A 24,173-nucleotide genomic window follows, 5' to 3' on the forward strand; every position below is an offset into this window, starting at 1 on the left:
CTTGACTCTGTAGGTTGTAGTCAGCATATAACAGGACCAACACACATATACAATCATACACTAGACTTAATTATCACTCACAGAGCTGATATTCATCATGTACTAGTCCATCCCATCAATAACTCTTTTTCTGACCACTCTTTAAATACTTTTGAGATTCGACTGCCCTTGATAGCTGCCAAGGAGAAGACTATAACAACATGACACATCAACGAGGGGTACTTTCATGAACACAATGAACAAATTTCATGAACACAATGAACAATGCTAGCTTTATCTCCAGTAATAATGTTCACGAAATCACACATAACTATAATACAGTGGTCAGACAGACCCTTGATGAAATTGCCCCGTTAAAGACTAAGGTAGTCAAAACCACTAGACCCTAGCCATGTTATAATTATCACACATGATCCCTTAAACAGGAGTGCCCCAAACTAGAGTGCAGATGGAGCTCTACTGGTTTGCAAGTATTCCAGTCGGCATTGGACTGATAGCCTGCAACAATTTAAGAAAGCCCTTTATAGAACTCGTTCAGCTTACTACTTTGAACTTATAGAAAGCAATAAAAAAAAACCTTGCTACCTATTTAAGACAATAGCCAATCTTACAAATAAGACCTATTCTATAGCACCACCTAACTTTAGTAGTGACGATTTCATGAACTTCTTTAATGATAAAATTAACACCATCAGACTTCAAACACAATCAAATAAGCCACAAAGAACTCTGGTACAGAAACAATATGAGCACCTCTTTAGTGTTTTTCAATTAGTTAATGAACAAGAATTCAAGAAATTAATTATCAAGACAAAGTAAACCCTCGAAGTACTGGCAGGACCTATAATTACTATGATGAACACGTTCCTTGCATCAGGCATTGTACCTGATCAATTGAAGGTAGTGGTTGTTAGACCTCTCCTTAAGAAGCCTAATTTGGATCCACTAGTTCTTAACAACTACAGGCATGTCTCAAACGTCCCATTTCTATCTAAAATTCTTGAGAAAATAGTTGTGGCCCAACTTCTATCGTATCTGGACTCAAATAATATACTTGAGAAATTCCAGTCTGGTTTCCGCCCAGGCCACAGCACTGAAACTGCATTAACAAGATTTCACGAGGAATGACAGCAGCCGAAAGCTTGGGAGAAATTAGAATCATTTATTGAGATGTGGAGATTTGGCGTAACCCACTTGGATGAGGGCCAACCTCCCAGCTGTTGGACGGGGAGGATAGGACCCCCATGCGACCAATTGGGTAGCTGCAAAGGTGGAGAGGGGGTGGAGGAGGGATGCAGAAAACGAACGAGGAAGAGGAGAGGGTGACTTTTGATATACAGTATATGGAGACCGATTGCTTACGTCAGGATTAGTGAGAATTGCAGCAGCTGTGTCGAATGATCTTGGCTGCCTTCATTCCTCCCGAACTTTCATTAAAAACTCAATTTCACAAGGAATGACAGCAGCTGAAAGGTTGGGAGAAATTAGAATCGTTTATTGAGATATGGAGATTTGGCGTAACCCGCTTGGCTGAGGGCCAACCTCCCGGCTGTTGGACGGGGAGGATAGGACCCCCAAAAGACCCCTAGTCACCAGTGCAGAAAAAAAAACAAATGATTATTAAACTAATTCAGCCAAGGAGAGAAAGTGCCTGCTTGAGGTTACCGGGGTTAGTTTTAATGTATGCGTGATAAGCTTCGGAGGACCAACGGCCGAGTTGCTTGATGTGATACTCAGGTATGCCTTGGCGAGCGGCGGAGGATGCAGCCCCTGATTGAAAGGAGTGCCCGGAGAATTGTTCAGGAGGGTATCCAGCAGTTAGAAGGACGTTGTTGAGGTGAGAGAGGAACCAGTCGCAGGTCACGATACGGCCCTTCTTGTTTACGAACAGAGGGTCAGTAGGCAAAGCTCCGGCAGAGGTGTGAAGATGTGCATAATGCGATAGAGGCTCGTATGGGCTTATGTAGGAACAGAGTTTGAAATAATAGATGAGAGTGCCAGACCCGAGTTGGTTGGTTTTGCTTTTCTTGAGATAGAAGGTCAGTGTATCGGAAGATAAGATGGAGATGTCGGATAAGCAGGGTTGAGAAGAAGGATCAAACGATGTGGAAGCAGCGGTAATTTCAGAGCATCTTAGGAAGCTGAAGAAGGGTAACAAGAATAAAGATTCAAGAGTGCGGTCGACCCAGGGTGAGTGGTAACCCGACCTGAGAACGTAGATGCAGGATTCAAGGATGTCCGAGGTAAGTGGTGCGCGTTGGTTCGGAAGTGGTTTTTTAAGCCGCAGAAAGCCTTTAAGAAGGAGAGTAATTTGAGGGTGGATAAGGGATGGACAGGTCGTGCCGAAAAGGAGTTTATGGAAGAAGTGGATGCCGCACAGGTATACTTTGGTGGTGGATGCTCGTACCTTGAGTGAGTTTCTACAATAGCAAATGAAGGATGATACGGTGAGAATATCGAAAGAAGGGAATTTTACGTTTGTGGAGAGGTGGAAGGATTGGAAGCCCTTCCAGGCGGTCCAGTAAGAATTGAGAGTAGTTTGCTGGGCCAGCTGGACATAGTGATGGAAAGGATGATTCAGAGGAACGTGAGTTCCGAATAGGGAGGTATTGTGCATGGGTTCGGTCTTGCATCTGGTGCCAAGTTCCTGAATTTCTGAAATTGAAAGCGAGAGATAGAGTCAGATATCTCATTAAGGTGGCCTGGAATGTAAGCAGCTACGAGGATGAATTGATGTGTGAGAAAAATCCATTTAAGGCGGCGGAGAAATTTCATGATAGATTGGGATGAAGACCTTCCTTTGTTGATTATATGAACTATTGCATAGTTGTCCGAATGGATGAGGACAGATTTTTGTTTCCAGTTGTGGCCCCAAAGAGAAGCGGCTGTCACGGACGTCCAAAGGGACTAACCGTGGGGAGCAGGAGAGCGGAAAAAGACCCATATGCGTAGCGGCGAGACGGGAAAAAGGCCCGGGCTCATTAGTGCAAAGAGTTCAGGAATGCCGTATAGAAACCTATGCCCTCAGGGAGCGGACGTGGGGCGCCCTGGTGCTAGGCTGGTCTCAGGAAATCCGAACATCAATGCTGAGCGAGGACAGAGTGCAAGACCCGGAAATATATAGCCCAAGGGAAAGAGAGGGACAGGAAGGACAGCAGACCGGAAACTAGGGACAGGACAGAGAAGGAGCGCCCTCTGGCTGCAGAGGGCGTGACAGTACCCCCCCTTCATGGGCGGCTCCCGACGCCCATACAAACAAATGAGCTGCACAGCACTGGGGGGAGGAAAAACCTCATTTAACTGAAAGGAAACCTCCGGGAATCCACGGCTGAGAGCTACCCCTTCCTCCGGGGTATAAACCTTTATTGGGAGGAGGAAGGGGGGGTAGAGAAGACCTCCGGAGACTTAAAACAAAAAAGTACACAAGCACAAACACAACAGACAAAAACCTGGGAAAGGCCAGGGAGACAAACCACAAAAAACATATAGGAACCAAAAACAGGTAGGAACCAAAGTTCCGAGACACAGGGAGCAGGGGGGAACAAAAAGGAGGGGAAACGAGGAAGAAAAAAAAATCAAAACAAAAGGCAAAAAACAAGAAAAAAAAACACAAAAACCCCGGGGAAAAATACCGCAGACTGGGCAAATGGCACGTTCACATTCTAACGCCGATATCGGAGTGGACAACCTGAGGAAAGCCAGACCGAAGTCCGCTCACAGACACAGATGCCCGGAGTGATATCCAGCAGAAGAATGGAGGAACGGCAAATGGGCACGTTCGCATACTAACGCTGATATCGGAGTGGACAACCTGAGGAAAGCCAGACCGAAGCCCGCTCACAGACACAGATGCCCGGAGTGATATCCAGCGAAAGGCATGGAGGAACGGCAAGAAGCTTACCATTCTATTACCGATATCGGAGAGAGCTAGACCAGGAAGAGCCAGGCACGAGAACCCGCTCCAGACACAGAAGCTCGGAGTGATATCCAGTAATAAGAATAGGCAAGCCAGCTCAACATTCAATCACTGATATCGGAGTGATCTACCCGAGGAAAGCCAGGTACAGGACCCGCTCACAGGCACGGAAGATCGGAGTGATATCCAGTGATTAGAATAGAGGAACTGAAAAAAAAAAACAGCCCAGAGAACAAGAAAAAAAAACTGCGGCAAGACAAAAAAAAAAGCACCGCTCGCGGGGTCAGTAGGTGGCTCAGCATTCTGTCACGGACGTCCAAAGGGACTAACCGTGGGGAGCAGGAGAGCGGAAAAAGACCCATATGCGTAGCGGCGAGACGGGAAAAAGGCCCGGGCTCATTAGTGCAAAGAGTTCAGGAATGCCGTATAGAAACCTATGCCCTCAGGGAGCGGACGTGGGGCGCCCTGGTGCTAGGCGGGTCTCAGGACATCCGAACGTCAATGCTGAGCGAGGACAGAGTGCAAGACCCGGAAATATATAGCCCAAGGGAAAGAGAGGGACAGGAAGGACAGCAGACCGGAAACTAGGGACAGGACAGAGAAGGAGCGCCCTCTGGCTGCAGAGGGCGTGACAGCGGCAACGACAATTGGAAATATTTTGAACAAGGCCGATGACTGGTCGGCGAGAGGGATTGAAGAGAATTCGGGAGGCCAAGGGGCCGCAAACTATTGGCCTTTGTAATAGCCTCTGAAACCGACTGAGGGGGCTGCGTCTGTGAAAAGCTGGATATCCTCTGCGTCGGAGAGGAGGTCATCGTAGAAGAGAGATATGCCATTCCAGTTGGCCAAGAAAAGCTGGCAAAGCCTGAGCTCCGATTTGCAGTCAGATGAAAGGCTTACGTGGTGGTAAAGAGAGGGCACGGAAGAGGCGAGGTTGAGAAAGTAGGAGATGAACGACCGTCCTTGAGGAATGATACGCATGGCGTAATTGAGGTGGCCGAGCAGAGAGAGAAGTTCCCTCTTTGTGCAAGATTTGGCGGAAGAATAGGTAGAGATATACGTCTGGATCCTGTCGATCTTGTCGCGAGGCAGGGAGGCGGAGAAATTGATGGAATTGAGGGTGATCCCGAGGAATTGGATTATATGAGAGGGGGCGGTTGTTTTGTCCGTGACGAGAGGTACCCCTAGTTTCCTAAAAACGGAAATAAGTGTGGAGGAGGCTCTTGCAGGTGGGGTGTGAGGAAAATCTATGGTAAGGAAATCGTCGAGAAGGTGGAAGAGAAAAGGAAGCCTATAGTTATTCAAGAGGATCCAGCAGAGAGCTTTGGCTAAGGTATCGGAAATTTTTGGGCTACTCCTACATCCGAAAGTAAGGTGGACTGCGAAGAAGAACTTGTTCCGCCAATGAACTCCGAAGAGGTGCCAGAAGTCTGGGTCAAGAGGCATAACTTTAAAGGCACTGGAGATGTCGACCTTAGCGAGCCAGGCACCCGGACCTTCAATTTTGATGAGAGAAATCGCGTGGTCAATTGTGGCATAGTGGAGGGAGAAGTCTGAGCTGGGAATAAGGCTATTGAGACTTAGCATGCGGGAGTTATGAGGGGCTGACAAGTCAATCATAAGGCGTTTTTTACCGCAATACTTACGGACCACTATACCGATGGGATTGATGCGGTATGCGGGGAAAGGGGAAAGTCAAGTGGGCTGATCATGAAACCATCCTCGACTTCAGATGCTAGTGTACTGTGCTCTCTGAAGGCACCAGTTATGTAGGGTTTGGGCATTTACGGGGACAATTATTAATTGTAGTCGTAAATCACAAAATGATTCTTTTGATGGCCTTAGAATCCAACCATGCGATATAACTCAAACAACGCACACACACACGGGTACTAATACACGAGGATACATTTATTAATACATAAAATATGCATATAAACCTAACAGATCTTATCGAGAGGGTTATCAGAATACAAAAGATATATATTCAATCAGTTACGAAGAGTTACATATATCAAGAGGACGTTCAGTATATCATTCATTTAGACCGTTTCGTAAATGAATTTGGTTATAACTTCTACATTAGATACTCAAAACAAGTACATAACTCTTAGGAATTAAATTGATATCAACTGGTTGGGATAACAATTGAATTCTCGAGCTGTAATGCATTGAAGTTGAATACTCATCCAATCTCTGGGGATTCAGATCTCCTGCGGGCTCTCTGGCTCCGTGCCAGGCTGTGCCGTGCGGCTTGCGACGGTGCGCTGCAGATGCTCACTGACCGGCTAGTTAGTGTTGGCTTTAACTAGCACAGTTTGTGCACAGGAGAAAAGATGACTTTGGGTTCCAGCAGGTCAGGAAGAAGACCGGTTCGTTCCTGATGAAGCGCTAGTTCTGAATAGTGATTCAGCTGTCCACAGTTAAGACCTGTTCACGAGGCTTGCTGCTGATGCTAACCTCGGGTGGATCCTCGGGTTACTCTCTGGCAACCTCCGCTCTAGACTCTTAGAACAGAGGAAAGTTCTGGCACTCGGACAGGCTGGCCGTTCCGTGGTTGTCCGGGCTGAGTCTCAGGATGGTCAGGAGGCGCGCTGCGAGAATGTCCTGCCCTTGGGAGCCTTCTGCTCCTGGGCCGTCCTGCCCTGGAATTGTCTCGCACCCCTGGAATTCTCCTTAGAATTCTCCTACTGGAATAGTTCACCTTTTAGTTCTCCTGGAGCTCTGTGTTGCCTGTTTTTACCTGGAGGAACTTACTCCTGACACCTAGGAATGCAGTCCAGATGTCCATCTGGCACTCCCTAGACAGATAGGCGCCAATGATGACCATTGATCATGATAGCCAGGCTTAGCTAAGTGCATCCCCCTTTGGGAGCTGTCCCTTATAAAAAAAAACATCTTTAAATCAGCCTGCATGAATAGTTTCTCTATGGCTGCACCACAGAGATGAAGAGAGAGATGGGGCCTCATTCGGGAAAGCACAGCAACACTTAATTCCGTCATATTAACAAGCATTGCCGCTACACTAGCATGGAATCAACGGACTGGGGATCGGCGGTCGCAGATTGCAAATTTTTGCAAAAGTCGGGGGAAGAAGGAAGTGTGCACGGGCCTGGTGAGAATCCAAAGGGAAGGCCTTCGAGTAAGATGTGGGTGGAAGAGGGGTGGGGGTGACGGAGCAGTTCGGAAGCAAGAGCGGGGATACTGATTGGGGTAGACAGAAAAGCCAGTAGTCATTTGGGAACGCTGAAGGTGGAGCGAGCATGGAAGGGCCGGCGGGGGCAGGCAGAGCGAGCGTGAGCTTCGCCGCAGAAGCTGCAAATGTGAAGGAAATGACAAAGGGAAGAGGTACATGTCGAGGAATTGAAGTTGTTGCAAATTTGTTGGCCTCTGATCATCACGATAGGGCGACCGCGAACGTCTTTGGACCAGGAAAGTTTGAAGAAGACCTGGCGGGAGAATTGATGCTGTGGAGGAGAATGGGTGGAGTCAGGGTTGAGCTTGCGGACAGTATCTGGGCAAAGATTTGATGAATGTGTCCAAGAGGAACAGAAGTCGCAGGAAAGAGCTCTGACGCCGGCGAAAGTGCGGCAGTAAAGCTCAATGTAGAGGGCTCCCCAGTAGGTGCACTGGTTCCAATGGAGTAGGTGGGCAGCGGCCTTGGCCGAGAACTGCTTGTGGTAATCGTAGAACAGGGAGCCTTCGAAACTGACAGATAGATCGAGGATGATGTGCATGTAATCGTAGAGTTCCTGACGACGTTCGGGAAAGGCGGAGCACATGATGTCGTGAAAAATGCCGAAAGCCAAGCAGAAGTCGGAAATTCAAAGGACTGAAGCAGGGTGAGGGTCGGAAGATTTGAGAGTAACGGAAATCAAGCAGCAGTCGACTGTTCTAGAATCAGAGTTGTAAGTGGAGGAAGAGAGAAGGTGAGCTAGATTGATGTCCCCACCTTGTAGAATTTGCTGCCGGAGTGAAAAGGGAATGAGAGGAGGACTAAACTTTAGTGCATTAGGAGGAGCTGGGAGAGGAACGGCTGTTCGGAGAGAAAAGTCCTTAGTAAAGGGGAGATTGGAATCCAGGGCCGAAGGCATGGGATGACTGAAGCCGTGTTGGACACCGGGGATGGGAGAAGATGAGGAGGGAAGCAGAGCAGAAAGCAGATTGTGGTAGGAGGGGTTAGACGGATCTGGGGCCTGAAGCTCGGTGGCTTGGGATATGGAAGCTGAAGACTGTTGAGGAGGAATTGAAGCAGGGGCGAAGGCTGCGTGAAGGACTAAGAAGGCTGCCGAGATGTCTTGGATGCCAGGGGGTGGGGGAGGGCAAGGGCCGCCTGTTGGCTGAGCTGGGGGTCGTTTACTGGATGGCCTTTGGGCCGTGGAGACAGCAGCAGGGGCCAAAAGAAAAGAAACCGGGGCCGAAGGCACCAAGCCGGCGGAGCTTGAGCCGTGTTGGACGCCAGAGGTAGAGACAGAGGAGAGTGCAGAAATTAGATTAAGCAGAAAAAGGGGTGGGGGAGGGACGTGAGCCTGGGGCCTTAGACTCGGCAGCAAGGAGTTTAGGGAAGGAGGCTGGGTGGAAAAGGCTAGGTGCAGTTTTTCAGCAGAGGTATGGATTTGTTGGGGAAGAGACACAGACACAGATATATCAGGACAAGACAACACAGAAGACACGACAGGCAGAGGCGCGGGCGGCCCAGGGGTCCTTACGTTGGGATGAGTGGCGGTGTCGCGGGTGATGTCATCAGAGGGCGCCTGGGGAAGCTGTGTAGCTGATGTTTCCTTTCTGTAGACTGCGGTTAAGTACAGGGAAAACAGAGCTTTTTTGGAAGCATTTCTTTTAAAACGGACGCCATGTTTTCAAAGTATCCTCTGAAGGCTTGCTACGGTCCAGTTGGAAATCGCGAGAGATGATCCAGGAGAAGGGGGAGCAGATGTGCGTGAAGCGCAGCAGCGGGACATCCTTGGGAGAAGCGGGGGTTATTTGGAGACTTTGCAGTGGAGGAACGGGAAGGCTGGGTCTGGATGAGAGAGGGACTACGACGGCGGAACTGGTCTTCGGCAAGGAGTTGGATCTTGTGAGGACTGGCTGGAAGATGAGCGGCGCTGATGTGGCACGGCGGATGATGGAGGCGATGAGACGGAGGTGAGGGGAGCGGGAGGGGAGGACTGGACGAGAGGGGTAGGAGAGTCTCCTGCGCTGCAGAAAAGGTCTTCATCGGAGCAGTGGATTTGCAGATCCATGAGAAGGGAGCACGGATTCGAGCTAGGCGGAAATGAACCATGCAGTAAACGAACGAGGAAGAGGAGAGGGTGACGTTTGATATATATGGAGACCGCTTGCTTACGTCAGGATTAGTGAGAATTGCAGCAGCTGTGTCGAATGAGCTCGGCTGCCTTCATTTCTCCCTAACTTTCATTAAAACCTCCATTTATAAATGATATTCTGTTAGCTACTGACGCAGGGAATGTAACAGTGCTTGTGCTTATAGATCTTAGTGCTGCCTTTGACACGGTTGACCACTCTGTTTTGTTACACAGGCTTGAGTTTGAGGTTGGCTTATGTGGAACCGTCCTTAAGTAGTTTACTTCGTATTTAACTAATTGTTTTCATTGTGTTCAAATATCTAATAATTGTACTGCTTCGTCAATGTCACCAGTTCAATTTGGGGTACCACAGGGATCAGTGCTGGGACCAATATTATTCTCTCTCTACATGCTGCCGCTAGGTAGGATAATACAAAAACATAATATTAACTTTCATTCATATGCTGATGACACTCAAATACTGTATACATTTTGTTTACACCTAGTGACAACTCTTCTATTATCACTTTAGTTAATTGCATTAATGAAGTAAAGACTTGGATGTGTGAAAACATTTTGTTACTTAACTCTGATAAAACTGAGGTTCTGTTGTTTGGAGGCAACAATACCGATAGGACTACTATAACTTCAGCACTTAACTGAGAGGATTTCAAAATCTGTCTCAAAGACACAGGACGTAACCTAGGAGTCATATTAGATACAATTAGACACATATTAGACACAAGACTCTCATTTAACTCTCATGTTAAAGCAGTATCGAAAACATGCTTCCTATAGTTAAGAAATATTGCAAAACTAAGGCAGTATCTCTCCACTCAAGACACAGAGAAATTAATACATGCTCTTGTATTCAGCAGGTTAGACTACTGCAATGCCCTACTATCAGGGAACACCCACCACTCTTTCAACACCTTACAGCGAATTCAGAATGCAGCAGCTAGAATTGTTACTAGGAGCAGAAAGTACAACCAAATAACCCCCATACTTAGCTCACTTCATTGGCTTCCTGTCAGGCACAGGGCGGACTTCAAAACCCTTCTACTTACATACAAGGCTCTCAGAGGTCAGGCAACTGTCTAGCTAATGGAACTCATTAATGTTCTGTATACCATCCAAGTCACCTGCTTAGATCACAGAATGTAGGTCTTCTTCATGTTCCACACATTAATAAAAAAACTGTTGGCGGTAAAGCCCTTAGTTACAGGGCCCCTAGCTTATGGAACAGTCTCCAAGCCCATATACGGGATGCCGAGTCAATCTCAGTATTCAAATCCAGACTGAAGACCTATTACTTCAGCCTAGCCTACGCACACCTTACAATATAGCCTGCTGCAACTATGTGGGCCCACCAAGTAGATACATCTGTTCTGACCAAACTATCCTATTCTCCTCCCCACAGGCCCGCGCTGCATCACCGCCATGGATCCAAGAGGGACATCGTGGATATAGCTATAATTTAGGAGGATTTTGCTGCTCTACAGAGATCATCATGGAGTACTGACACACAGAAGACATGATGGATGGATACATTAATACCCCCATTCATTTATTTCCTTTTTTAATTATATAATGTTAGCATCCTCAAAGGGGTTGGGCAGCCAGTTGACTTTGGACCCCTAGAGGTTTTTTTTCCTTACGAAGGAGTTTTTGGTTCTTCTCCTCCGTTGTCTTCTGGTCTTGGTTCTGTATTCACAAAATGTGTGGTTACTTGCATCGTTAAGCACCTTGGGGCAACCTTGTTGTGAAAAGTGCTATATAAAAATAAATTGAATTGAATTATTTTGAAATGATGCTCTATATGGTAATTCAGCATTAAAGCAAAGAAATGTGATGGCATATTCTGAGATGTGAGTTTAGCAACATTTCCTGCTGAAGCTATTTTTTTTTCATGAGATAGCAAAGGTATCTAAGTGTCTCACATTTGCATATTTGCATTTTAAAAACCATTTCAGGTTTACAGCAGGAAGTGAAATATTCAAAATCTCCAAGAAAAGAGTGGCAGACTATTAAAGACAATCTGAAGTATACTGGTCTTTTCTTTTATTCTGCTCCACTTTCAGACTCTTATGTCTCTTAAAACATTTCGGTATTTACTTCTTAACTCCTCCCAGAGGTGCTAGGATCTTTTTTCCAGCGTATGAAACCTCAACATCAAGAGTCAACATACTGTAGCTCCTCAATAGCTCTTCACTAGAGCTATTTCACTAAAATGTTCTTCATCAGTTCTCTAATAGTGCAAGGATGATATCTAACATCATTACCAGACAGATCTCAGATACACTTTATTAGTTTTTCCAATATATTAAAAGTTCTATTACCTTATTGAACTGTAGATCAGACCATGGATGGATCACCCCTATAATGTATGTAATATTCTGGATGGTAATCCTGTTGATTTTTCTTAATGCCAGTTATAAATAATCCCAAAAGAGATTTTTAACTTTCAAATGTTTTACAACAATGTATTTTTTTAAAATGGAAAATAACACACTTAGCTACCACCCCTTGTATGAAAGTTGGTGCAAACCAACATATGGAATGAAATTTATCACAGATTTGTAGAAGATGATACAGTTGAAATGTTGTGTTTTCTCATATCACCCTGCAACTCACAACTGGCAACCCACTAAGGTTGCTGCTGGAAGAGGTGTTAGTGGGGCCAGCAGGGGGTGCTCACCCTGCGGTCCGTGTGGGTCCTAATGCCCCAGTATAGTGATGGGGACACTATACTGTAAACAGGTGCCGTCCTTCGGATGAGACGTAAAACCGAGGTCCTGACTCTCTGTGGTCATTAAAAATCCCAGGGCGTTTCTTGAAAAGAGTAGGGGCGTCCTGGCCAAATTTCCCATTGGTCCTTACCAATCATGGCCTTCTAATAATCCCCATCTATGAATTGGCTACATTACTCTGCTCTCCTCCCCACGGATAGCTGATGTGTGGTGAGCGTTCTGGCGCACTATGGCTGCCGTCGCATCATCCAGGTGGATGCTGCACATTGGTGGTGGTGGAGGGGAGTCCCCATTACCTGTAAAGCGCTTTGAGTGGAGTGTCCAGAAAAGCGCTATATAAGTATAAGCAATTATTATTATTATTATTATTATTATTATTATTATTATTATTATTGAGGAATAAAGCTCTGCTTGCACCTTTGCAGCTCTTATTCTGATGCAGGTCTCCAGGAAAACTGAAATTACTGCTGCTCAATTGTAAGGACTTGAATGGTTTGGATCCTGACTAAATTGTTGAACTGTTAACCCCCTATACCCTTACACAACACTTGTCAGTTGGAATTGTGGCTTTCTATCAGAGCCCAGTATTAAGCTAATTCACTGGAGGACTACACTCATATTTTCTGCCCTGTTGCACAACATGCAGGTTGTTCAGCACTTTCCAACACTACAGTAGCATTTTAATCTTTTCAATTTACTATATTACATACCTCACATACATGTATTTGTGTTGTTGCAAAGTGTCTTGATATAATGTATGACTAAAGCTGAGGTATAAATATTTCTGATACATGAGTGAATATAAAAAGAGGGACTGTGTGGACTCTGTGTTGTTTTCTGCTGTTAAATTGCAGAACTGCAAGAACTGTACCCTGTTTAAGTGCATAGTGATCTGAAATATATGAAAATTCAGTTTCTATATCTTAAGGTTTTGTGTAAAAACAATCTATACTGTCCAGTGTCTATAGTGTTTAAATGTTATGTGAATAGTTAATAGTTCTAAGATGGAGTTTCTCAATGTACAGAGACTCTTTAGTATTAGTGGAAAATACCACACCACTGCCCTATTATATAAACACATTCCCTACATTCATTTCCCACAGCTGGTGGGCTTGCGTAAGAGATCCTGTATCTTATCAGAGCACAATAATCACTGGTAATCCATGGAGAGTTCAGTTATTGCAGAAAAAAACCTCACATACAACAGTCTGAAAAATGGATTAAAATAAATCTTAAACTGTATCAGTAAAACTGATTAAGGTCCACATTCTAGACATTTTTACATTAGGCTGGATTTCTATGGAAACGGTGTACTGTAGTTGATACTCTGTTTGCATCATACAATGCAAAGCTATCTTTGAACACCTTCTTGAAAAATTAAGGTGTCCTCATCAATCAATTGCAACTGATAAGAAAATGGAATCATAACTGTAAGATTTTTGTAACAATATGGTCCAGACGACTTAAAATCAATACAGGTCATATTTGCATGATTCAAATACTGGTTTTAGACCTGATTTCCAACCCAGTAAGATAATCTATTACACACTTTTCTTAGAGACAAGCACCCAGATGTTTCCAGACCTTTCTTAAATCCTCAGACATGTATTGGCCTTTGCTCATAGCAGCCTATGAGTTGTGATAAGGGCAAAGACGTGTTTTCAATTAGAAAGTGAAGGTGCAGATGTGCTAATGCTACGGTGTCATGAACAAAGCGCAATAGTTTCTCTTTGCTGGTGAAGCGCTTATAAAACATAAACCTCAATTTAGCCCTTTTTGGCCCTTAATTTGGCATTTAAATACAATTTAATGTGTAATACATTCATTGTCATTATCTTGGGCGGAGCAGTGGCTCTGTGGCTAAGGATCTGCGTCTGTGGCTAGAAGGTTGCCGGTTTAAATCCAGCAGCTGGCAGAGGAATCCTACTCCATTGGGCTCCTGAGCAAGGCCCTTTATTTACCCCAACTGCTCCAGGGGCGCCTTACAATGGTAGACCTTGCACTCTGACCCCAGGTTCTCTCCCTATCTGTCTCATGGAGAGCAATCTGGGGAATATGAAAAGATAATCCCTAATGCAAGAAATTGTAAAGAGTTAATAAAGTGATTTTGTTATTATTATTATATTATTTTGTATTGGAATACATAGTTAATATTGTATTTAATCTCTAAACTTAAACAAATAGTATTCCACAAAGCTAGATGTAGTATTTTGGTTGGCCAGATATGAACTAAAGAAGACATTTAATATGTTAGACATTTAAGCAGTTAGGCTATTACTTTACTCAAATGTGTCAGGTGATTTGCTAGTTTGTCCCCCAATCAGGTTGTATCTTCTGCTTGTGTTATTTAATCATCATACTGAAATCATCAGTTCATCGGAGACATGGCACTTTAAAATTGTAATCAACTGAAAGTTTTTTTTAAATGCCTTTTTCAATTAAATTTTTAAATCTTTTTAAATCTTTACACTTAAGATCTTTTCTGGGATAAATATTGGTGAATAACACATGCTTGATCTGCCAATGATCAGATCATGTTAACAGATTAACAATTACACAGATTTCTTCAAAAGTAATATTTCACCTCTGATTACATCATTTCTGTTATTGCAAAATACAGCAAATGTATTGCCTATAGTATTTGGTTCACCTATAGTATAGTGGTGTTTGGTTCACCTTTGGTGCACTTATTATTATGAACTAAATAACACTATTGTCATTGTTTCTTGAAATGTATGACAGGCTATAAATATTCATAAAACAATCCCATTCAAATACATTAAATGCAAGAAAGCACTTACTGCTGTTTTTTTCTAGTTTCAGTTCAATTTTTTTTTCAATAACTGTTGTCAGCAGTCCGAATATATACAGTAATTAACGTCAGATTTATTTGATGCTTGAGTCTGAAGATGGTGAACATCAGACAATTAACATAATTATGTGAACCTATTGTATGTCATGCCCTCTGCCTACCACATTCTAACACGGAACGCACCCATGCTAATTACTCTCCAGCTCTGAACGCTTCTGCCAAATGACACCGCTCCTGCAAATCAGCCAACCACGACATTCCATCAATCAATGCACCCTCTTCCTCGCACAATACTTAAACCCTTCAGAACCCTCTGCTCTTTGCCTGGTATTGGTTGATCTTTGGAGCTCCTACTCTGCCTTTGTTTCTGTATCCTATTCTCTCTTTGCGATGAACCTTCCTTCGACCATGTCTACTGCCTTGCCCTTTTGGATTGGAAGCCTTCTTGTTGACCTTCACCATTTGAATCACGGAACTGCCTTTTAACTACGACTTCTGCATTACCCTCTTCTGGATTGGAAAACTTTTGTTACTAACCTCGGAACTTGACTTGGACCTCGCCTCTCGCCTTGCCCTCAGAACTTTACCCTCATCTCTAGACCCCCTAAGGCACCGCATGAGGTTCATCTTCCCGTTTGCTCAGTGGGTCATTTGTGACACTGTAATTAAGGTGGAGTGTAATGAAAAGAAGTAGCTACTGTATGTAGGTTACCATGACAAAGGTTGGGGACCACTGATTTAAAGTTTCTTATTTGAAAAATGTCACGCCCTCTGCAGCCAGAGGGCGCTCCTTCTCTGTCCTGTCCCTAGTTTCCGGTCTGCTGTCCTTCCTGTCCCTCTCTTTCCCTTGGGCTATATATTTCCGGGTCTTGCACTCTGTCCTCGCTCAGCATTGATGTTCGGATGTCCTGAGACCCGCCTAGCACCAGGGCGCCCCACGTCAGCTCCCTGAGGGCATAGGTTTCTATACGCCATTCCTGAACTCTTTGCACTAATGAGCCCGGGCCTTTTTCCCGTCTCGCCGCTACGCATATGGGTCTTTTTCCGCTCTCCTGCTCCCCACGGTTAGTCCCTTTGGACGTCCGTGACAAAAAACAATTGCATAAAATAAGACATTATATCCCCAGTAATCAAAGCCCATCACTATGAATACTGTACATACAGTATAGATCAGATTATTTCTGTTAAGTGAAAATTGCACACTTAAAGGAGTATTCAACTATGCTGGTTTATAGAAAAAAATATGAGGAATAAGCACAATTATACTGTGGTAACACCCTTCTCTGGACCTTTGATTCAGTGCAAGCAGTTATAAAGACAACGCAGGTGAGAGGCTCTATTTCCTTGGGGCCTAAACCCAGAACTGAAACCCAAAATGGTGCATACTGTTTGTTTGACTAAGTTGATGTATCCAGTGTATGATTTATTTACATGTGTGCACCAGTGGAATAAATCATTTATGATCTACCTTTTTTGGAATCGCTAGTGGTGTGTTTATTGAGTTTTAAATAGAGCTTGGCAAAACTTTTAGTGGCCTTTTGCTTTTGAATATCTGCACATACTATTTAATTCTGTTGACAGTTCTTTGGTCTATATTGGTGTACAGTACCATAAATGTACTTAAAGTAAAATATAGCCATAATTGAAGTCATTCTTGATAGAAGAAGTTACTTTGATTGAATATTTGTTTTGTTTTTTCACAATTTTGGGAATTTTGGGTACTTCTTTGATAACCCTGCATATACTTTATTTATTGTGAAGAAAAGACGTTCTGGGGTTATGGAATTTAACTGCCTTTTAAGTCAATTTTCAGTGGAAAAATCTCTTATGGCTCTTGTTACATCACAGTTGTGCACTTTACATGAAATCCATGGCTCAGTGATAATATCTCACGGTTCCAATAAAACAGGGTGTAAACGTACAAAACATTAAGATATACATGGAAGCAGGCTTCACCAGGATGTCATCATGCCATTTTCCTGTTAATTGGCTGTACTAAGTCTGCTTTTAATAGGCTGACTGGAAATAACCAACTTGAAATTATGTTTTCCACTAAGTAACAAAAACAATGTCTCTGTGGTAATGAACAGTGACTCAGTGTTTTGGAAAATGTAGTTAGAAAATTGTGCTAATAAAATGCAGTACAGTACCTAGATACTGTTAACAATTACATCTGAAATAATTTAACAATCCAAAGATCAGACTGCACATGGCAGTGTACACAGAATATAAAATGAATTTGCACCATTGGTGCTTTTGTTGTACATGTGTATTGAATTATTATTACACCTCAATATTATGTTTCTAAGTGATACATGGATTGATTGTGTAATATTTTATATACATTGCATGTTTTCTAAACTTTATTAACTATCATTATTTAAAATGTCTGGGATCCTTGAGAAATATACTGGATGTAGTTTGAGGCTATGAATTCTGAACAAAAGAGGAAACTGTTGAAGATCAATAAGATACAGACCTCAGGGTATAAGGAAGTGTAAACTTTCAGCAGGTTACAATTGTGACAAAATGACTTTTGGATTATAAAGGCCAAAGGTGTTTTTCCTTTTGAAATCCTTTACAAAGACTAACTTGCAGATGTGAAGAGATGGAGCAGGATATTTCATTTAGCAATTTATGGATAAGTATACTTTGATGGATGAGGTTCATGTTTTTTTTAAAGTATGAACAGAATAGGATATTTTACTTGGAATAAACTTAGGAAAGGGGATATAAAAGTCCAGTAGAAACCTTGGTACTACTTCAAATCCAACAAGTAAAAATGAAGAATCTGAGGCACGCTGATCTGATTAATATTGTTTTTGAGTGAGGTTACATTGGGTAAGTAGAACACATCAGGCTAAAAGAGATGTTAACAACGTTGTCTGAACTACCTAATTTATGTTGAGGACAGATCACATTATAATATACAGATCTACAGGTACTGTAATGTTATAGGGTTCCCACAATTCCCATCTGATAGTGGTTGATAGACATGATCTCAGATTCTTCGCAGATGATTCTCAGCCAACAGCAACCACACAAAAAAGTCTTTCTGCAGTGGGGGCCAGGCCTTACTAAGATGGACTATCTTAAAGTGTGTCTCACCTAAAGAACATTCCATAGTCAAAACTGTTTTCTTCCTTTCTACTTTTCTTTGCAGAATCAGTTTCTACTTGTCCTTTCCTACTGAGATGCTGCCATTGCGCATATCTCGTTTTGCTTTTTCCACTCCACTACCGTGTGATGTGCTTTTATTTTGTTCTGTCAAATTTCTTTAATTACTGTTTTGAGAGTAAAGACTGGTGCAGAAGAGAGAATTAAATGTTTTGTTGCATTGCATGTAAGATGTTTAGTCAATATGCACGGATGGATTTGATCACTTACTGGACGTCACTGAATACATTTTGGGTGATACAATGTGAATGCCCTCTCACAGGACCGTGCACCTGTTGCTCTGTGCAGATTTACATCTTGGGCTTGATGCTTGGTGAGAGCTTAAACCATCTGTAAAAGATTTGACGTTATAGCCCTGAAATTCCACATCATAGTATGAAATGTATGTCTCTTAGAGAGTGTGTCTGGTGCTCTGTGTGCACGGATTTCACTGCTTGTGTTTTGCAGTCATGAACAAAAGCAAAATACATGGGATTAATGGTATGGCTCCCACGATTTTTCTTACCTTTTTGGATCAGCAGGGACCCTCTCTACTTCAGATGATGCTGAGTGCTGTAGATAGGGGCTCTTTCACAAGAGATGTCAATACTATCATTATTTAATTGTAAACAAAAAAAATAAAGGACCCCAATCCATGCGTAGCTTTCACTACCTAATAAATTCAGACACTGCACTCTAAGACAAAGTGCTCTTGCATAGAAAAATAGAAAAACAGACTTAGTTTTACTCATCAAATGGGATTAATCAGAAGCCAGCTGGTGACAGATAGCATCCTCTCCTTCCTATTATACATGTTTCCAGTGATACAGAAACTCCAGAAGCAATTCTTACTTTAAATATTGAAAGGACTATTTCTGGTTATCATTAGAACATGAGGGTTTAGAGACTGAGTTCATTAATATGGTGGACATTTTATTTACAACTCTCTCTTTGATGGTGCTCTTAAGTACAAAATGTTCTCCACAGCTCTGCATGGGTCCCTCTCTCCCCACTGCTGTTTTCCATTTAATTGGATCCTTTCGCACAAGCACTCCATTGATCTGATACTTACAGTATCTACCAGCATTAGAAATTTGCAACATTGCATCTCACTTTATTCTGATGGTATCATGTTAGTTTTTGAGAATATTGTCCAATTGCTGCCTTGTGTATCTGGTCTTTTCAATAACTTTAGAAACTAGTCAGCTAAAATTAACAGATCTAGCAGCCACAAGCAGCCGTATCACCCTGCAGGTGTGCACCTGCTCAGTACCTGGATGGGAGACCTACAGTACTCCAAAAAACTAAGGTTGCTGCTGGAAGAGGTATTAGAGGGGCCAGTAGGGGGTGCTCACTTTGTGGTCTGTGTGGGTCCTAATGCCCTAATATAGTGATGGGGACACTATACTGTAAAAAGGTGCCGTCCTTCAGATGAGATGTAAAACCGAGGTCCTGACTCTCTGCTCATTAAAAATCCCAGGGCGTTTCTTGAAAAGAGTAGGGTTGTAACCCCAACGTCCTGGCCAAATTTCCCATTGGCCCTTGCCAATCATGGCCTCCTAATAATCTCCAATTGTGATTATTGGTTAAAAAATGAAGAAAATATTATTGTTGATGTCAAGATGATGTTATTTTGTACTATGCCTTTCCTTGAAAATATAAAAACTGATAATAAAATATGGCTATTATCCCCACCTTGGTACCTCATGTGTCACCCTAACAAGAATACATCAGAACATTCATCTTCCTCACCTTTGTTACTGGAAACATTGAGCCAGAGCTAAGACTGAGAGCTGAAGAGAATGCTGTCATCAGGACTCTAAATGACCTAATTAAAATAAATGACCATGCAATGTTCAAATCCTTACTCATCAACATTTATTTGTTCAGTTTTGTTGGGCAATGGAGTACGGTTGACATCATTTTCTGTGGTTAATTGCGTGGGGCTTAATAAGAACATTGCTTAAGCCTTATCTGTTGATGACAGGGGGAACAATTAGTGTGTGCTGTTGAACCAGTTTGGTTAAGCAGAGAAGGAGAGAAAGAGTGACAGTCAGAACTTGTTTTTGTACAGGGTAATCTCACAACCCAGTGCTATGCTGACAACATGTTGTCACCAGTCCTCCTTCCACAGTTATTACTAACTGGGAGAAAAATACATCTCATTTTCTAAGACACACAACCACACAACCACTGGTTACACAAGCTTTCTTTTATGCATGCAATGATCATGAGCTGGATTAGCCTTCATGGTGATTGAATATGACCCAAGCTGAAAATCTGTGGAACAAATACAGTACTTTGTTGTTGTGTTCAAAGGTGAATTACAGGGTTGTTGCAGGCCTTTCAGCTTTGCTGCAGCATTGTACAGCTCTCCCACATGTATTTGTCAGATGTCTGCACTGGTCAAGGCTTCAGCTTCACATATACACTTTAGGCATATTTGGTCACTCCTGTTTGTCCCTGGATAGTTTTTGTCACATGTGTCACATTAAAACCAATCTATAGTTGTGTATGGACGTATGCATCCATACAGTAAAAAGAGCCAAGAAGTTTGCCATGTGGACTCTTCATTAAGTCATTAAAAATGATTTCTCTCACAGAATGCATTTTTATTACACCTCGGTATATTTTGTTTATGTTTTACATCTATGCCTGTGCCCCTGAATGGTTTGCTCCCTTGATGACTATGTATTTGTCTTTGTAACAAGCAGAGGAATGACAAAGTAGAGAATAATCCAATTTTGACTGCTTATTGATCTAAATATACAACAGATGTCTGGGTGTTAGAATATATGTGCTGTCTTAGTGTCCAGATGGTTAAGGAAACAGAAGAACAGTGACTCTTTAACATTTAGGACAGCTGTTGCAATACCTCAGATTTGGCCTGAAACACCGTCCTGTATATAGAAATAGTGTTACTCAAGCCTCTCTTCTTGCTTGGTTGGAATCAATACAGCATCTTAATATGTAGATATCAACACACACAGGGAAACTTATTTTTAATCAAGTAAAAATAATTGCATCTCTTAAACAATGCATCTTGAATGATCTTATTACAAATACATTGTATTTTATGAAGTTATTCTTTTCTAATGATCAACCTAAGTGTGACCATATAGTTAAAAAGAAAATATTTTCTGAGTTTTCGTTGTCACAGATGGCAGTTAATGTTCTCGTGTGTTTTAATATTCCCTGAGGGAGATAAATGAGATTTTTAATTTAATATTGGTAACCTTCAGCAAAGCAAGCAGTCGGTATGCTTAGAGGTAAGTTGTGGGAAATCAATGCCAATTTAAACATTGTACCTCATTAACAGAACATTGTGTCCTTTAGATTTTCACATGGGGTAGTATGTGTTTTTTTCTTTTAAAGCCTTTGTAGATTTTGAAATTTCCATGCTGTAATACCAGTCAATAATAGTGTTATACAGCTGAAGGAATATTATTTTGAGTTTGTAGTTATGAGGGGATTTATTTTAATTTTCTAATTTAATGAATACAAAATTCAGAAGCAAATTAGAATGGTTCTTTTTTTTATTTTTATTGTTCTGCATTTAAAAATAGGAGGTTTAATAGGAGCCTTATTGCAACTGCTGGGTTTAATTGCAAGCAGAAAAAATATGTGAATTATATATGGAATCTAGATAATCAATTCACTTTATATTGACTAGTGACACAGCTACCAGATGTTAAAAATGATAATCTATTTGTAATATAAGAGTACAATTGGACAAATCAAAATACTTTTATTTTATGGCCTATTTGACATACAGTACACTTGGATTTTGGTGCAAATGAGAAAGTGGAACATGTGCTTCACAAGTTTTTGATTTGCACTAAAATATCTGGTAATAACATACAGTAGGATCCCATTTTATACCAAATTACACAACTTTGCAAGATTTAAGGGTGGTAACGAGCTACAATACTAAAATATTTAGGTATTTTTTAATTTGTTAGTCTAAATAAAATCAGCTATAGTTTAGGCAGTTTTTTACACCTAAATAGCTATTTTTAATGTATTAAATTTAATTTTTAATATTGTTTCAATGGAGCCATGTTGTTGAAAATTATTAATTTTACCTTAAAAATAAACATTTTGAACACCATAGGCATATTAACCTTCCACACTGTATATAAACAATTGTGCAGAATTGTGTAGTTTTTTTTTGTGTGTGTGTTGCAGTAAAATTTGTTCCTCAGAAACACAGGGCTTGCAGTACAGTGAATCTCACTTGAAATCTGAGCACAAGGGGTTGAATACTAGGAATTGTTCAGAAGTGCACACAACGTTCTTGCTAAGGTCAATAAACTCTTTAAAATTGCATAACACTATTTACTGTTTTTTCTAATGTTCATAGGATTCCAAGGCCTGTTGACAGTGACAGTGACAGCTCTAAAGTCAATACAGGAAGTTCTTGATACAATGTACAGTCTGTTCAATTCATAAACCAACTCCCCCTGCCCCTGTATTGGTTGGAATAGACAATGGTAGAGAATTTGACACAGCATGGTTTTATGTTTTGTCGTATATACTGTATACAGACACAATAATATGAACAAGTGTCAGGTGATACATATAATATTTAGTCTTTAACCAGTATAAACAACAAAATGAGACTAATGCCAAATAAAAATCCTAGCTATTATCATATGAAAGCAATATTCATTTTATTCACAATACATTCAATTTATAAGCAATATCCATATTAATTTTAATCATCCACCCAATGTATGACTGCATTAATTTTGAGAAACATTGTACCAGACCTATTGTATAACTGGTGAGTTCTGACTGCTTTTATCCTAATATTTCATTAGTACAGAGTCCTTGTTTATTTGTTGTTGTTTTTTCTTCTGGACTGCAAAGCTAGATGATATCTAAGGTTCTCTTTGGAAGCATCTTTAAAATATTTTCCAAAACACCAATGAACGTTTTAGTAATTTTTTAGTAACATCAAACTAATAACCTCTGGCTTTGTAACTAATTGGCATTATCTTTTAGAGGATACTGTACAGTATGTTAATTTCTTCATTAGGGAGTAAATCTAATTTTCCTGTCACTATTGACGGGAAGTATTTATATTTACATTAATAAACTCCCTGGCTAGTTTACATTAGAAACATTAAAGGCTATGATGAAACTATTTTTTTTGACAGACGTTTGATTGTAACTGATTTTGTAATCCTGATTTGAATATTCTGAAGGCCCTGTAACACATAGTAAGGTACTAGTCCAATTTACCTTACACCTACAATACTCCATGCAGAGTACCCTATACAGCATTAAGTACAAGTTCAGATCTAGAGCCGATTTTATTGATCAGTCAAATGTCTTTGAGCATTTCACAAACATGTTTACTGTCAGCAGATCTATTACACTAACAAAGACATTAGTGTGGGCGGTAACTAAAAGCATCAGTACTATGTGTTTAGCTTTCTTAATATATTCTTCTATTTCTAAATAAATCCAATAGACTGTCATTTTCAATTGTTTGTTCAAATAATTCATTGTAAATAATGCACAATCCTGCAATACGTTTTGAGAAAAGGCGAATACACTGTATGTGTTTGAATTTGGGCAAAAACCTTAGCTTATGAGATACAAAATATAATGTTGCTTATTATTAAATTATTAATCTGTCATTGACTATTCTTATGTTTATCATGGACTTATACTAGCAATTTGGTCAATTAGTATTCTAGACGCAGAATTCCAATAAAAATGTCAGTAAAATTGCTGATGTCTATAGATTTTCATTTCTCAGTGTTGCAGTACGGAAAACACATCATTAGAAAGTAGGCATTATGCCATTGTAAAACATGTATCACACAGCATTCCTTGCCTTTACAGTATTACATTGTGTTATATGGTCTCGCAACATTTCAGATGCCCCTGTTAGGGATTCGGTAAGAGAAACCGAAACCAGTGAATGAACCCACTTGCAGGAGCTGATAAAGCCTAGCCGCGATCCAAAGAAAGCCGTAGTCGAAGAAACAAGCCGAGAGTCCAGGGGAAGCCAGAGATCCAAACAGGGAACGAGTTACCGAAGCCAAACCGTGATCCGAAACCGTAGACAATAGAGCAATCCGAGAGTCCAGGGGAAGCCAGAGATCCAAAACAGAGCGTGAGTACCGAAGCCAAGCCGTGATTCGAAAAACCGTCGTCAAATCCGAAAACCAAGAATAACACAAAGCAGAAGGAGTAGCGCAACTAGGAAGCTCGAAAGG

At 41.6% G+C, this 24,173-nt stretch overlaps 1 pseudogene; it reads right to left on the reverse strand.

Moving 5' to 3' along the window:
- Positions 1-2,577: 2,577 nt before the first annotated feature.
- LOC148673078 (uncharacterized) lies at positions 2,578-7,698 on the reverse strand (annotated as a pseudogene).
- Positions 7,699-24,173: the final 16,475 nt, after the last annotated feature.

The sequence above is a fragment of the Lepisosteus platostomus genome, chromosome 4 (assembly GCF_059453375.1).
Source record: "Lepisosteus platostomus isolate fLepPlt1 chromosome 4, fLepPlt1.hap1, whole genome shotgun sequence".
Classification (NCBI taxonomy): domain Eukaryota; kingdom Metazoa; phylum Chordata; class Actinopteri; order Semionotiformes; family Lepisosteidae; genus Lepisosteus; species Lepisosteus platostomus.